This window comes from Piliocolobus tephrosceles, chromosome 5, assembly GCF_002776525.5.
Source record: "Piliocolobus tephrosceles isolate RC106 chromosome 5, ASM277652v3, whole genome shotgun sequence".
NCBI lineage: Eukaryota > Metazoa > Chordata > Mammalia > Primates > Cercopithecidae > Piliocolobus > Piliocolobus tephrosceles.
In genome coordinates, this window is record NC_045438.1 from 25,103,622 (window position 1) to 25,118,279 (window position 14,658).

Sequence of the window (14,658 nt, forward strand, 5' to 3'; positions counted from 1 at the left end):
AAAGTTGGCATACTTGTTCCTGATCTTCGAAGAGAAGCTTTCAGCTTTTCTTTATTCAGTATGATGTTAGTTGTGGGTCTTTACTGTGTTGATGTATGTACCTTTTATACCTAATTTGTGGAGAGTTTTGATCATGAAAGAATGTTGAATTTTGTCATATGCTTTTTCTCTATCTATTGAAATGATATATGGTTTTTGTCTTTCTTTCTGTTAATGTGGTGTATCACATTTACTGATTTGCATATATTAAGCCATCCTTGCATCCATGGGATGAATCTGACTTGGTCATAGTAAATGATCTTTTTAATGTGCTCCTGGATTCAGTTTGCTAGTATCTTGTTGAGAATTTTTACATCTATGTTCATCAGGAATATTGGCCTGTAGTTTTCTTTTTGTTGTTGTTGTTGTTGAGTCCTTATCTAGTTTTGAAATCAACATAAAGCTGGCCTGATAAAATGAGTTTGGAAGTATTCTTTCCTCTTCAATTTTCTGGAATAGTTTGAGAAGCACTGGTCGTAGTTCTTTTTTAGAACTAATTAAGCAGTGAAGTTATCGGACCCTTGGCTTTTCTTTGAATCAAGACTTTTTATTATTTTTATTTTTTAGCTGCACCAAAGGCATATCCTAGCTTTATTAAAGGGCCTGTGCCACTGAGTCAACATAAAAACACAAAAAGTCTCATCAGTTTAATAACAGTGAAGAACCCCAAAAATGGAAAATTAAGGGGGTAAGGGAAGAGATCTGATTATGGCACTGAGCCTGGCCACAGGGTCCCCTGGTATTGCTGTTGCTACAAGGTCAGGGGGACAGCAATTGTCCTGAGCCCCCATTCACCTGGGTCGAGGACCCTCACTTCTTCTGGGGTGTGCTCAGCTTCTGCATGCCCCTGATCTTGTCCAGCAGGCCAGAGTTGAAGGCCTCGGTGGGTTTGTAACAGTCAACCAGCAGCTCCTTGACCCTGGCAGCCTGGACATCATCACTCTCTGTGTCCAGGAGTTCATCCATGTCAATCTCCAGTTCTGGTATCGCCTCTTCCTGGCAGTTGGGGAGTCGTTTAGTTGCTCCAGGATCCACTCCTCCAGGTTGAAGCCCTTCGGAGCTCCTTGTGGTCATACTTGATGGTGACCTTCCCTTGGTGCCTCACTGGGCCTTCATCGTCTGTGCTGCCCGGGCCCTCTCCTGTGGTTCTGTGGGGTGGGCTCTTAAAGTAAACACATGGTCCTGAGTCACCACGCCCCCTCCCTGGGGCCAGGGCCGCTGTCTGCCATTGTGGCCACGAGGGCCATGTACGTGCATCATGTCCCTCCCTGCACCTGGACGCCTGCTGCCTGGCTCATGGTGGCTGGCTCAGGTTAGTCTGCTGGCTCTGCTCTGTGAGGCTCCACGGAGATTATCGTGGGGGCACCTGGGGACATCTGCAGCATGCGGAGCCCCCAGGTCTGACCTGGCTGCACCCCTGACTTTTTATTACAGAATCAATTTTCTCACTCTTTGGTCTGTTCAGATTTTCTATTTTTTTCATAATTTAATCTGGGTAGGTTGCACTCCAGGAACTTATCCGTTTCTTCTATGTTATCAAATTTGTTGGAGTATAGTTATTCAAAATAATTTCTTCTGTGTCTTTGTATTTCTGTGGTATCAATTGTAATGTCTAATTTTTCATCTTTTATTATTTTTGAGTCTTCATTTTTTTTCTCAATATAGTTAAAGTTTCTCAGTTTTGTTTTTTTAAACAAACATTTCTTTTTGTTGATCTTTTTAAAAATTAAACTTTTAAGTTCAGGAGTACACATGTGGGTTTGTTACATAGATAAACGTGTTGTGGGGACTTGTTGTACAGATTATTTTTCACCTAGGTATTAAGCCTAGTACTCAATAGTTATTTTTCTGGATCCTCTGCCTCTTCCCACCCTCTACCCTTCCATACAACCCAGTGTGTGTTGTTCCCCTTTATATGTCTATGTGTTCTCATCATTTAGCTCCCACTTATAAGTGAGAACGTACAGTATTTTGTTTTCTGTTCCTGTGTTAGTTTACTAAGGATAATGGCCTCCAGCTACATCTAGTTCCTGTAAAGGACGTGATCTCTTTTTTTTATGGCTACATAGTATTCCATGCTGTGTATGTACCACATTTTTTAAAAATTGAGAAGAAGTCTTACTTTATTGCCCAGGCTGGAGTGCAGTGGCGCAATCTTAACTCACTACAACCTCTGTCTCCCAGGTTCAAGGAATTCTCCTGCCTCAGCTTCCTCAGTAGCTGGGATTACAGGCACGTGCCACCACGCCTGGCTAGTTTTTGCATTTTTAGTAGAGACAGGATTTTGCCATGTTGGCCAGGCTGGTCTTGAACTCCTGACCTCAGGTGATCGGCCTGCCTCAGGCTCCCCAAATGCTGGGATTATAGGCGTGAGCCACCACGCCTGGCCTGTACCACATTTTCTTTATCCAGTCTACCATTGATGGGTATTATGTTGATGGCATATCTTTGTTACTGTGAATAGTGCTGCAATGAACATATGTGTGCATGTGTCTTTATGATAGAATGATTTCTATTTCTTTGGGTATATTCTCAGTAAGGGTATTGTTGAAAGTGGGCTGTTGAAGTCCCCTACTATAATTGCATTTCAGTTTCTCCTTTTAGGTCTAATAACATTTGCTATGTGGGTGTTCCAGTTTGGGTGCATACAAATTTACAATTGTTATATCATCTTGTTGAACTGATCCCCTTATCATTATAGAATAATCTTTGCCTCTTTTTACTATATGTGGCTGAAATTCTATTTTATTATATATAAATATGACTATTCCTCCTTGCTTTTAATTTATGTTTGTATGGGATCTTTTCCCATCCCTTTATTTTTAGTCTGTTTGTCTTTACTGCTAAGGTGAGTCTCTTGTAGGCAGAATATAGTTGGATCTAGTTTTTTTATTCATGCAGCTACTCTGTATTTTTTAATCAAAGAGTTTAAACCATTTACATTAAAGATTATTGTTAGATAAGAACTTACTCCTGCCATTTTGTTAATTATTTTATTGTTGTTTAATAGATTATTTACTCCCACTTTTTCTTTTGTTGTATACCTTTGTGGTTTGGTGTGAAGCTTTTATCCTTACTCTTTATTAGTTGTGTATTTGCTATAATTGCTTTCTTTGTGGTTATCACTGGGCTAGCATAAAGAGTCTTGCCAAAATAGACTATTTTAAACTGATAGCAACTTAACTATGGTCACATAAAAATACTCTGGACATTTTCCTCCTTTCAATTTAAATTTTTATTGCCTAATTTTTCTTCTCTATTACATGTACCTTAGCCACTAATTGTAATTGTTGTTGTTGTTGACCACTTTTACTTTAAACCTTTATGTCAGAGAATTGAGAGATTTATATAGCACCATTATATCACTGTGGTATTCTGAGTTTGATTTATGAATTGATTGCTACTGGTGAGTTTTATACCTTCACGTGTTTTCATGGCAGTAATTATTGTCCTTTTATTTTCAGTTGTAGCAGTTCCTTAAGCATTTCTTGTAGGGTTAGTCTAATGGTGATGAATTCTCTCAGGCCTTGTTTTTCTGTAAAGGTCTTTATTTCTCTTTTATTTCTGAAGGATAGCTGTGTTGGATATAGTATTCCTGACTGAAAGAATTTATTTGTTAAACTCTCTTTTAATATATCATTCACTCTCTTGGCCTGCAAGTTTTCTGCTAAGAAATCTGCTAATAGTCTCATGGAGATCCCCTTCTATATCACTTGATGCCTTTCTCTTGCAGCTTTTAGAATTATCTCTCTGTCTTTGACTTTTGACAGTTTGGTTATAATATGCCTCAGAGAGGATTTTTTGGAAGTTGAATCTAATTGAGGAGCTTTGAGCTTCTAGAATCTGGATGTTCATATATCTCCCAATATGTGGGAAATTTTCAGCTATTATTTCATTAAATAGGTTTTCTGTGACTTTATTGATTTATTCTCCCTCTAAAACTACTATAATGAGAGAATTTGTATAATTAAGGGCATCCCATAAGCCCCATAGGCTTTTTTATCATCTTCTATTCTTATTTTATGTTTTCCCATCTGAGTTATTTCCAATGATCTGTTTAAGTTCGGAAATTATTTATTCTGTTTCGCCGATTGCTGAAGCTCTCAATTGCAGTTTTTATTTCATTAACTGAATTTTTTCAGCTCTGATGTTTCTGTTTGTTTTTTTCATGTAATATCTATCTCTGTTGAAATTCTCATTCAGATAATGAATTGCTTTTCTGATTGCATTGAAATGTTTGTTTATATTCTCTTGTATCTCACTGAGTTTCATTAAGATCATTAATTTGAAAATTTTTAGACATTTTGTTAATATCCTTTTTTTTGGAGTCTGTTACTAGAGATTTACTGTGTTTCAGGGGGAGGTGTCATGCTTCCTTGGTTCTTCATATTTCTTATGTCCCTTCATTGATCTGTGCATCTTGTGGAATAGTTTCTTTTTCCAAGTTGTGAATTAATTGTCATAAGGATAGACTTCTTCCTGTAGATACTTTCTAGAGTTTTAGTGAGGTATGGTGCATTGACTTTCGTTTTGAGTGAGTCAGTAACATGATCTCCATGCAGTTTCTTCAGCTGTAATCACTGTCAGTAATTTCAGAGATTGCCTTAGTGGTCTAGGCTGCATGAGTTTATGATGGTGTTGGTATAGTTTTGCTGTAGGTGGGAGTGCTGAGCTGGTTGTTGGGTTGGATGTATGTAGGCACAACAGGCCAAGAGGCTGTGTCAGGCTTTCTAGGGAGGTGGAGGCCATTGCTGGGATAGCTGAAACTGAACTGAGCCATGTGTAGATATGGCAAGGCCGGGAAGTCCTACAGCAGTCTGTCTGGGGGTGGGCCACCCTCAGGCCAGCTATTGTGCCAGGCACGGGTTTGTGTGAGTACATCAAGATGGGAAGTCCTGTGGCTATCTGCCTGTAGAGGCAGCATTGCTGCTGGACCAACTTTTGGGTTAAGTGAAGGTTCATGCTGGTGTAGTGGAACCTGGAAGTCTTGCAGCAGTCTGTGTGCAAGGATGACTCTTCTATCATAACAGCTCTCAGGCCAAGAATGGATTCAGTGTGAGTGTGGAGCTGGGAGGACCTGCAACAGCCTGCAGGGAAGCAGAGCTGCTCCAGAACTGGCAGTCAGGTTAGGTGTAAGTACACATGAACTTGCCGTCCAGCCAGGTGTACAACATGAGTGCATGTGGGCAGGGCATTGAGGTAGCTGCATGGTAGTATTCCCGCTGTACAGGTATACCTGTTCCCTTAGGGGTGATGTCCTGCATGGACTTGAGCACCAGAGTCTTGGTTGTTCATATAGTCTAGAATCCAGGCAGCCAGGGTTGTGGTGCTATAGGCACCCATGTGAATGCGACAGAAAGATCATGGAGCCTCAGGGATGGTGAGAGTTAGTTGCTACAAACTGCCAGGACAGGACACACTCTAGCCACTCTAGCAGTGGGCTTGGTTTAAAGATGGTACCCATCCTTAACAGCCTGGAGTTTTAGTGAGGTATGGTGCCTTGTATGGGGTTCAGTGTAGGCTCCTACTCTGCAGCAGTGTACTTGTGTGAAATTTTGGATACTCTTCAAATTGGATTTAGGGTCTATGAGGACTGGGGGATTCTCCCAAGCAAGGATTGCTGGCATTTGTGGCAGCAGTAGGGATGCCTGGGGATATCCAACTTACTTTTTCCCTGTAAGAAGTTACCCTGACTAGAAGCCAGTCCTGGTGAGGGAGACAGTGTGGCAGAGGCAGAATGCCTCACTTCTTTCCCTGTGGTTCTACCCTGGGCTTCTGTGCTTCACAGGGATTTTGCTATTTCCCTGGTGCTTTTCAGCATACTTCCTAAGTCTCTCTAGTCAAAACATTTTTATTTATTTGTTGTTTTGGTCTGTTTTTCTTGGTGGGAGGTGTCAGGTAACTCTAGTCTGTTGACCTCACTCTTCCCATTTCATTTTTGATTTACATAGAGTTGTTACAATGTCCTAACTGCTGTTTACCCCTTTCCTATTCTCTTCAGTGTTAAAGATTTATCCTTTACTATCATTTTATTGGGGTCTCTAGTGGGAGAAAAGAATTATGTTCAGCCATCTCAAACCAGAACTTCTTTTTCACTTTTTCCAATTTTAAATTAAAAGGAATTATCTGCTCTTGGGTTTCCATACAGATTATGAAACATTTACTTGTTAAATATGCTAATTATTTTAGGGGGAAATAGTGAACTATAGTCCCATGTCATATGCCTCTGCCATAGAATTAGGTGATCTCCATCGCCAAGTCTAAAACTTATATGTCTTTACATATTGGTAATTGGCAAATATATAAATATATCACTAAACTCTTCTTTATCTATTTCCTCTTGTGACTGTAATTTAATTTATTAAAATATTACAACCCAAAAATCTCCACAAAAACATGCAAAATGACAAATGCGTAATATCTTAATGCTATGTGAGATCCAGATGTATCTAAGATACAAAGAGCTAATTAGAGATAATGAACATTTATTTCCAGTTAAAGGGCTAATATTGGACGAAACTGAGAAGGTTCAATTCAGATAAGCATTCAAGTGCTTGGCTGCTGATCCCAAACTGTATCTGAACCCTCTGAACCTCTCAAGTCTTGAAAACTGGGCTGGACATCTTATGAGAACAACTTCATCTGGGGTATTTGGGTATGTTTGCTTCCAGCTGGAACCCAAAACTGCAGAGAGAGGCACAAATGAAGAAAAATTGAGCGAAACTCTGTAGTTCTTCTAACCTCCGAAAGAGGCTTTTGTTAAATTTGGAGGAAAGGTTAGAGATTAAGAGCAGCTTCTATTTTAGCTGGCTGCATTCATCTGTCTTTAAAAATTATATATTAATCTTCCAAATGAGAGGTCATTAATATTACTTTGTTTTCAGTTGGGCAATATAGTGAAACATTCTTTAAAACAATGAATTTCTGCTTGTTTTACATGTCTCAAGTAAGAATTTGACAGTAGATAACTGCTCCAGAACGGCAGCATGCATATGACTGATCATTAACACATGCCTAGGTGTGGTTTTAGGCACCAAACCAAATGGAGCCTTAAGTCGAGTTATGGGAACACTATTAAGATATAGTCCATTGTAAGCATGGAGAGTAAACAGGAGTAAACTACTTTCTATTGTATTTTCTTTATCAATTCTGTGAGGAAGAACATATATTCAAAATATATTTTATTTATTTTTTCTTTTTTTTTCAGTTTTATTTCACTTTAAATATGCCAATTATACTTAGGAATCATGGTCATAAAAATATGTACATATAGAAAACTGATATTTGTTAATTGCCTGCTGTGTACTCACTATATGTACATAATCTCACAGCAACTTTAAGAGGTAAATATTATTATACAAATTTCACAAGGACTGAGGTTCAGAGAAGGTTATTTATTTGCTTAAACTTGCACAGTTAGTGTGATGACTAATTTTATGTGTCAACTTAGCTGAGCCATGGAGCACAGATACTTGGTCAAGCATTATTCTGAATATTTCTGCGAACTTTACTTGTAAATCAATAGATGTTGAGTAAAACAGATTTCTCTCTATATTGTGAGTGGGTCTCCACCAATCAGTTGGAAGTCCTGAAGAGAACAAAAACCTAGCCATCCCTAAGCAGGAGGGAATTCTCCCAACAGACTGCATTTGGACTTTCTCTGCAACACTGGATCTTCCTGGTTCTACAGCAGAAATGCCTTTGGTCTTAAACTGCAACTCTTTCCTGTATCTCTAGCCTTCCTGCCTCCTTGGTGATTTTGGACTCACCAAGCCCCCATAGTCATATAATCCCATTCTTTTAAATAAATCTCTTTCTATATATATGTACATATATCCTATTGGCTCATGTTCCTCTGAAGAACATAAATGAATACAGCTAGTAAATGGGAAAGTTAAGGTTCAGATCTAGTTCTGTTGATTTCAGAGCTCTATGCCAAATTTCATTTTATATAAACACTTCTTTCATACTGGCTTACTGAGTTAGTAACTCAATTTGTTACTACATATTCACATTTATGTTCATATACATGTTAATACACAGTATTGAGTGTGGCCTTGTTTACACATGAATGAGACACAATTTCAGCTGTTCCTATGAAACTCTAAAGAGAATGATGAATTTTAACCTCAACATGTAATCTTGTGAAGACAGACTCACTTTACCATATTTATTATTGTATAATAGTAATATTTCCCTGCTATAGTATTATTATTGCTGTATATATCCCTATAATCTGCTGAAATTCTAATAACTGATGACATTTTTATAAATTTCCCCAAAATTTTGGTTTTACTGAAGATACTTTTCTAATTTTTGCTGTTAAAATAATCGTAATTCTATCTAATTATTCAGTTTTCATTTACTCATGACTAGCAAACTGAAACATCTAAAACAAAATAACTATAGAAAACTATAAATGAAACAATAGTAGCATTGTGTTTAAATTCTTCAAGTTAACTTTTACCATATTAATTTATAGTTTTTTAAAGTTTATAGCTTTTACCTTTTTAATGTATAATGTTACCTGGTATATTTAATCTTCTATTTCTTTCTAACAGCAGCTACTTGCTCATTTGGACAAAAAATGGACCAGGCTTCTAAAGATTAATTAACACATGTACAGTGATTCCTACTGAGAGTCAGGAAACTTGATCTTAGCATCAATAATATTCATCTCTGTATGCCAGTTGTGAAAAAAGAATTATGTTCTGAGGACATTATATTTATCATTCTTCTTCAAGCCATATAAGCAAGATATAACTTTGTAAATACTAAGGTCAAAAGAAACATATGTCTCTAATTTATTGGAGTTGTCTCTAAAGGTGATCTCTCATCCATGTTCCTATAAACCCTTGGGTAGGGGAGGAACAGTCTGTGAAATTCAGGATTATGAGCCATCTTTTTAAACAAAATTCTTTATTGATGAAACAGCTCACAATCAAAATTTTACCCTTGAAAATGATTGTAAATTATTCAGTTACATTCCTTTATTTTGTGGATGGAGAAACTGTGGCCCAAGTAAGTTAAATGACCAACCCTGATGACTCAGCTGGACTAAAACAAGTTTGCCTGATTTCTAGTGCATGTTATATCTTCCCTTGAACATGTGACTTTCCTTATGAAAATAGTCTCAGGAAATTCCAAAATACATTCCTATATTACTTGGGCCACTTAGAATATGAAGAGTGAACTTTTAATATATGACTAAATCATTTATTAGCATGTTCCTATTCAGCATCAGAGCTTTCTATGGTAACCACCCATGTGTGCTAATTTTAAGGCTTTAGTGTTCAACAGCTAACTGAAGCTACTGCCAACTTTTTGTGTGTGTTTTTAAGCATTTTAAGGTATGTTTGTTAAAATGTACTGACAATAAGAGTGACATGAAAAATCGCATTATTATTATTACTTTTTATTGTGACAAAATGTCATTGCGTATTTTGGTTTAGGCCCTGTTTCCACATGGGTCTGCCCATTGCTAGTGTGGAACTCTAGAACGAATATGGTCTTTGGAAATTAATTTTAACTTTGCCACAAGCCAGCTGTGTGAGCTTGGGTAAGTCACTTACCTAGTCAAGGTCACAGTTTCTTCATTTACAAAAATGCAGGTAATAAGGCTTTTATTTCATGGTCATTGTTAAGTATTAAATGATTTAATGTACATATGATATAATGATATAATGAAAGGGTTTAGGTACAATGAGCCTGGCACATTGCAGCACTCTGTAAATATTAATTTCATTTTCACTTTAATCTTTACTGCTGCCTTTAATTTTAGGATTTATGACTCTGGTCCAATATGGCTCACCCACCTGAAGGCCTTCTAGTCAATTTCTCATAGTCTTTGTACACTGACAGGTGGAAGATATTAGGGCCAAATTATATACTTGAAAATGAATAAGTCTATGTTTATTGTTCCTAATTAATATATTCTTCCATTAAATTATTATAATGCTTAGGATTAATTAATTTACTGATTTACTGTGCTATATTTACCAAGGTGAAAGAATTCTGTGATTGCTACAACAGGAAAGCTCTCTAGTGAGGTTAGAAGATGGTTAGGCAGTTTTGTTTGCTTAAGAAAAATGAGCAAGAAAATTTTGCATAATGTCTTTTGGAGCAGTCTTATTCTTCATAATTGCCTGAGATATTTCAAGGTGCTTTGCTATAAATCTGAAGACTTAAAAACATTGTTTTACAGTCTGGCCCACTAAGAATAATGACCTCTCCTGTTCCTTGTTTTTCTGGGTGATTAAGGGTTTCCTGACTGGCCCCAGGCCATCTGCCCTGACTATTTCTTTTTCTTCAGATTTAGAACCATAATGTCAAAAATAATCTCTTACTCTGAGAGATTTTGCTAGCCCCAGAAGATGGGAAGTGTTTGCTGCATGTGCTCCAACATCGCATGAAAAATTGTGCAAATGATGCTTCTTGTTGATGTTATAAAGCAGTCCCATCATTTATGCTCCTTAAACTAAATTAGGTGTAAATTATTTCAAGGAGGCCAGAGTTCTTCCTTGTATTCCTATGAGGATAATTTCACAAATACACAGCATGTCCCTTCAACCACAGATTTTGGGCAGAGAGAAGGAAACAAGAAGAAGGAGAAGAAGAGAGCTATGGCCTTGGGCCAGTGCACACTCTCTACAGGGGGTTTCCAGCATGTAGGTGATTTCTAACCAAGCTGACATAAATCAGACTGTGCAGAGCAATGACATTCTGATCACTGTGCTGGGAGACACCTGGATAGTGTTACACTTCCCTCATTAAGAGGTACTGGAGTTGAGCTGGGGAGGTGAACTTTTAGCTGTATCAAAATAACAGTGTGGGAGCAAAGAAGATGCTGGGATGAGGGGGCGTACCAGTAATAACCCAACCTTTACAGACAGGTTGTGTGAGGTGTTCTGAATTCTCATCTTTGGAAATAATTTATTTACAAACTGAACTCAGTAAAATCAAGAAGAATTTGGTCCATAAATGCCATTGTTTAAATCTGGCTGAGATTTGAGCCTCTTTCTTTCTCGGCTGGGACATTCTGCTGCAGTAGTCTACACTCCCAAACCTTGTTAAAACTGAGTTCATAATGTGTGATAGACATGTTTGTTAGTGTTCTGGAACATTTTATTCAAGGTAAGTTACTTATTAATTACAGTTATTAATTTTTAATAAAAATTGGATGTTAAAATTGGATGTTAAAACACAAAATTGAGTGTATAGGTAAAAAAATACAAACCTTTCTAAACCAAACAAAAATTTTAAATATAGTAAAGAACATAGAGAAGAAAAGACTATGGTTTAAGTACAACATAATAAATTAATTATAAAATAATATAATAGAATTGATATCAAACGTATTAGTCATATAAAAATGTGACTGGGTTTAAATCACCTATTAAAGAAAAAATATTTTCAAATTGGCTGATAAAGCAAAATACATCTCTATACTGTATAAAAAAGACATATCAAATACACACAGAAATTTTAAAAAGATAGAACTAAATATATGGGCAAAGAGATACCAGGCAAGTGGAAAAAATGAAAATCAGAGTGTTAAATTTTGATATCAGATAAAGTAGAATTAAACAAAACTACATACTGTACATACTTACCTTAGCCCAGCAATCCCACTTCTGATCATTTATTCTGAAGGTACATTTCCAACCATACAAAATTACATATGCACAAGATTATTCATTATAGCACTGTTTATAATTGCAAATAGTTATAAATGTCTAAACACAGGGAACTGGTTGAAAAGCTTTACATATACACAGTGGAATAAAATACCATTGTAAAATAAGAATGAGGAGGAGCTTTATGAAGTGATAGGAAGTTATTTCTATAAATGTGTTTTAAGAGAAAAAAAACAAAGTATTAAAGAATCTCCAGAGTAAGCTACCTATTATATAAGAAAGATGGAGGAATAAGGAAACAAATACGTGTCTGCTGACTTCTTCAGAAAGAAACAAAAGGATAAGTCAGAAAACGTTGAAACTGGCTACCTATAAGAGAGGGAGTGGTGGAAGGGATGGGGAGGGAAGAACACTTCTCTGAGTATACCTTTGTGTACACTTTTGACATTTGGAAGCATGTCAGTATTCTACATATTCAAAATGGAAATAAAATCAATAAAGGTAGGGAAAATACCTGGAATGGAATACAAGCAGTATTTCAAACAAATAATTGTATCTCAGATACATGGCATAACCACACCAAAAGGGGAAAAAAACTAATCCAGATAATTTGAGCACCGTACTTGGCCCCGTATCTTACATTCTTTTAGTGGGTTTCTTTTTTTCTAGTTACGTGAGTGTAGAAATTCTCAAACCCTATTTGTTTTTATTACAGAATTAGACAAAATAGGATAACCGTGTTGTTGGTATTGAGAGCCAGGGTTCTCACAGAAGGAAGATGCAAATATAGAATAAGGATGGTGAAGAACCTTGTAGGTTTGGATTAAAATTCGTGGTAACAAAATGACTTCACGGTTTCTAAAGAAACATAACATCTAAATGTAATACATAATCCTAGACTGGACCCTAGAATGAAGAGAAAAAGAATATTATAAATGATGTCGTTGGAACAATTGGCATAATGGCAATATGCACTATAGATTTTTTAAAAATTAGATAAAAGTATTATATCAATGTTACACTTATTGCATTTGGTAATTGTACTGTAGTTATGTAAGCAAATATTATTGTTCTTAGGTAATACATACCGAGGAATTAAGAAGCAAAACTTTCAGAGAAAGAATAATAAAATACATTTTCCAAAATGTTAAAAAAATTGGATAAAGAATATAAGAAGGTTCCCTGTACTATTTTTTAAACATTTCTGTAGGTTTAAAATTATTTCAACATACTAAGCCAAAAAAGTTATGTATTACATTCTGAATGATTCCTTGTTACCTTGCTTGTCTGTATCATTATGTTGTAATTTTCCCATGTTTTTCAACTTTTACCCTTTCTATGATTTTGTGAATACTTGGAAACCACATCATGTTTCCTTACTCTTCAGAGTTTGCTATTTTCGGATTATTCTGGTCACATTTTGCTGATTTAATTTGGTGTAAATATAAAGCAAGTCTTTGTGAAGTATAATCTCTTAATTGGCCCCAAACATGTTCTCGTCACACACATTTTTTTAGGAGATGGAGTGAAATCTTGCTCCACAGAAAGTGAGTCACAGCTGGGCGTGGTGGCTTACACCTGTAATTGAAGCACTTTGGGAGGCTGAGGCAGGCAATTACTTTAGGCCAGGAGTTCGAGACCAGCCTGGTCAACATGGTAAAATCCCATCTCTACTAAAAATATAAAAAGTAGCTGCACGTGATGGTGTGTACCTGTAATCCCAGCTACTCAGGAGGCTGAGGCAGGAAAATCTCTTGAAGCCCGGAGGTGGAGGTTGCAGTGCACTGAAATGGTGCCACTGCACTGTAGCCTGGACAACAGAGCAAGACTCCATCTCAAAAAAAAAAAAAAAAAAGTGAATCTCACATGAAAATCTAAGGGCAAAACTGACCTATGTGATATTTTAATGATTTTCACATTCTATCTTATTCTTATTTCCCAAATGGTGTATATATATATATGACTTATGTTTGAAAGTTCTTACAGAATGCTAACAGCCATTAGAAATATATGTCAGGAGGAATCAGAGGCAAAATATATTTTTGGTAAAAATGTGTCATATTTACATCTGTCTAAAAGAAAATTTATGGCTTGCTTACCAAAATTCTGGATTTAACATCTTATATATAACATTGGGCTTTCAGTGACTGACACTGTCATCAAAGGGTGTAAAATGAATTATACATGAAGTATCAAAGGGTTGAGTAAAGGGAGGACCCGTTGTCAATTATGACTATAGGCAGGTCATAATTGTATTTAAAGAGAAGACAGAACAGAGCTGTAGAAGGTCGATCTCAGAGTGTTCACTGAGAGGCAAAGAAAAACAGGACCAGATTAACAAGATTTACCTGTGGACACTAATAAGGATTCAGAACTAAGAAGGTGAAGCGTCAGTAAATACCAGACTGCATGGACACGAGACGTGATCTTCATAGGAAAGGGACGATTTTCATACCCACATTGATATGGGTTGCCATCAGTTTCTTAATAAAAAGAAACTGAAGACAAATATCAGAATGCTGAATATTACATAGTTTATATAGAAGTAAAAAAATAAATGTACATAGTTATATTATAGAATATGGATTTCATCATTATGAATAAATAGTTAGTCTCATAAATTTGCTACTTAAAAGCACATGTAAATATTGTATATGGCGCTTGCACTGGACAGAGCATGCTCTATGGACAAAATTCTGGTCCTCAAATTAACCAAAACTAAGTAAGTGACCTTTTCAGAATATGTATTTTCTGCATATTATATGTTGTTCTCTGAGTATTTATTTTAAAACTTGACTTGTTTTAAAATAAAAGTTTTGACTTTTTTTGCATTGTCTTAAAATTGTTGACAATGGTCTAGTGAAGTCTTTTCAATGTTCTATCCTTTATGAAAAATAAATAAATGAAATAACACAATTGATAGGACAATGCTTAAAAGTGTGTGTGCATGCATGTGTGTTTGTGTTGCTAGAAAGTTAGTGTC

The 14,658-nt window shown here is 36.3% G+C and overlaps 1 pseudogene; it reads right to left on the reverse strand.

Moving 5' to 3' along the window:
• Positions 1-847: 847 nt before the first annotated feature.
• Positions 848-14,658, reverse strand: part of LOC111554952 — a 28,408-nt pseudogene continuing 14,597 nt past the window's right edge.